Here is a 3171-nt window from a genome sequence, read left to right on the forward strand (position 1 = left end):
TTGAATGAATCCGATTGAAACTGCCATGTTCACAGCCCACTTGCTGATGATGCGCCAAACCAGTCTCCACTAGTGGACTATTTTGACCGCAACCATAGCACAAACGCAAAGAACATATCACTGCCAATCACTCCGTCCCAGGAGTGTACTGGAAAGCGAGGTTGTCAGCTGGCATCGACCTCGATTGTCGCACGCAGAATTCTGCACACGTATTTGCGATGCTAGAGCTTACCACCACGACCGATTTTTGACTATATGGTCATGAATTATATTTGAATCAATACAGGATAGATTCGAGGCTGACCTTTCCATGCCGATTGGGAGAAATGGATGCAGGAAACACGTCCAATTATTGAAGGATGCGCAGTCCACAATGAACAATCTGTTTCACGTCCTTTTCCGTTGCGGCTGCGGGCCTTGCACAGCGATATTCGACAAAGATCCACGATCTCCGCTTGTGTGGCATACACAGGCTGTCTGCGCCAGACATGTCCGTGATAACTTGCTCCCAAGGGAGAAGTACGTCTGCACTTGTTTCAATTGCACTGTGGAGCATATTAAAGGGCAAATTTCGGAGCCCACCACAAGAAAAACCGAGTTGCGACACTTAGGATATTCCGGAGTTGCGTGCCTGGCTCAAGTCTACAATCAGCTACGGGCCGATGGTGTGGCAGGCGCCTGGCTCGACGCCTGGCTGGACGCTTCGTGGCGTGCGTCGAATACCCCATCCTCTGTCCCAATGACACAGACGGCTCCGAGAAGAGAAGCAGCCATGCAAGAACATGCTGATACACAAGACAACCAGAGGTACGACGCGAAGCATTGCCAGCTGGCTAGACTGTGCCTCTCACTGCAGTTTGACAGTGCTAGTGCAGACGTTGATGACAGCGACATGTATTACGACGACATGGGTTTCAGCAACATGGATACCAACGACATGCAGCACCCTGATGCATTCGTTTCAGACCGGTGGCTGGACTTGAACGATTTGGACGAGAGTGACTCTTCTGACGACGACGACGACGACGACGACGACGACGAGAGCGAGGCCGAGAGCGAGGATTTGATCAACGAGCAGCTCGCGATCGACGTTGTCGACGAGCTTCGAGCTTATGCGTTTGCCATGGCTCAGGATCAAGCGGAGAAAGACACCGACTCCGCGGCGCCCAACACGGAGGCCGATGAGTATATGGGCGAGCTGATGGAACGCCTACATTGCCTTCGGAGTAAGTCAACACTCCGGATGTTTAGCCAGACCCTCGCAGGGTTGGACAATTTCCTCCAACGATATAACAATGATCTCAGGAAGACCTTGGTCACTGGACTGCGAGCGCACGGGTTGAATGACGAGCAGGAGCAGAAACTAAACGAGCTGTTTGACGACCATTTTCGCGCCACGGGTACGAAACGAACAACGCAGCTGCCCTTGCTATCGATGTCACGCGTCCCATTCACTAACCGCATCTTGTTCGTCTCTGGCAGCGATACCTGCGACTCCGTACTACTTTCAGCAGGCCCTCGTGCGCGATTCCATGGTTGGACAGCGGACAACACCCGAGCCCGAGCTAAATGCATGTGAGCGTATTGCCAGCCTCCAACGCAAGTATGCCGATTATGCTACTGCCGTGTGGTATCATACTGGCTGTCGATGCCATCCTACGGTTCAGCAAGCTCTGTCAATGTGCAAGCTCTGTCCGTGTGGGAACGTGACCTACACCTGCCGAGCCAGCGTTTGGATCCTCGACGAGGCGCCATCAACTCGTCAGCAAGACAAGCTGGAGTGTGATAGTAATCCTCGCTGCACAACGCTTGTTTCGGCACGTATTTTGTGTATTTTCCGCTAAAGCCGCAGCTGACCAAGTTGTTTGAGGACCCTGAATTGGTCAAAGGCTTGATCGATCGATATGGTGATCTGAACGATGCAACACATGTCGACCGTCTGTTCAGGGAGTGGCCCGCCGTGTTTCAGGAATCTGCAGGATTGCCTCAAAAGACTCATCCCCTCCAAGGCGAGCATTTCCAGAAGTCATCGCGGCTCGACTTCCTCCATGAATCCCCATGGAATCTGTCACTTTGCTTGTTCTACGACGGGTCAGTTGGTTGTCAGCATTTGCTCGAGACAGATGTGGGAGGGAGACGATGGTCTCACTTCCAATGGTTGGTTTGGTAGATTTCAAGCATTCAACTCATCGAGCGTCCAGATGCACACTGTGTGTGTGCGTGTGCTCAATTTAAATACGACGCTGGCCAGCCAAGCGCACTGTGTCTGGGTGTCGTCGCTCATTGATGTAGGTAGACTTTTTGCCATTAATTTTTATTGATGCGACTGAGACGCTGTCAAACTGACTCGTTGTCACCGACCTTGCCGACGTAGGGCCCTGAGCTAGCTAACCTAGACCAGCTGATGGCGCCCCTGATCAAGGAAGTCAACGAGCTGTCGTCGCGCGGGGTTGACTTGCGAAATGCATTCACTGAGACCGCCGTACGTGTCAAAGCTCAAATCCAACTCCTGTCAATGGATTCTCCCGCTCGTGCCAAGGTGCTGCACATCATGGGCCACTCGGCCCAGCTAGGATGCAACTACTGTCCGAGAAAAGCCGGCCCTTGCGAGTGCGGCCATCATCGCAACTGGGGCAATTTGACTGCCACGCAATACGCCAACTACGATTACATTGACCATTCCCAGCGCAAGCCAGGCGGTGGCGCGTCTTGTTTGCGGGGATTGACCAACTTTCCAGCCAACGGACACGTTGAGCGGAGTATGTGCTCGTTGGATACGCTGCACAGTGTTCTGCTTGGCAGCTGCAAGCGACTTCTGAGCAACACAATTAACAAGATCCTCACCGACCCACGGGCCAAACAGAAAAAACTGGCAAAACTGGATGCGTCATTGAAAGAGACAACCTGGCCATCCTTTGCCATGCGAGTCCCTCGCAAAGTGTCGACACAGCACGGTTTGTACACGGGCGAGGAGATTCTGAATTTCGTGCTGGTCTGCGCAAGATGGATCTTTGCAGACATCGCCGGCTTGCCTGGGTATCATCTGATGTGGCTTGATATGGCCGACATCGTGTTCATCTGCGTGACAAAGGCCATCGACATCAGCAGAATCCCAACGATCGAGCTGGTCATACAACGCTACATTGAAAGCGCCACGGCGGCCAATGGTCC

Source organism: Capsaspora owczarzaki (assembly GCF_000151315.2).
Source record: "Capsaspora owczarzaki ATCC 30864 unplaced genomic scaffold supercont2.53, whole genome shotgun sequence".
NCBI lineage: Eukaryota > Filasterea > Ministeriida > Capsasporidae > Capsaspora > Capsaspora owczarzaki.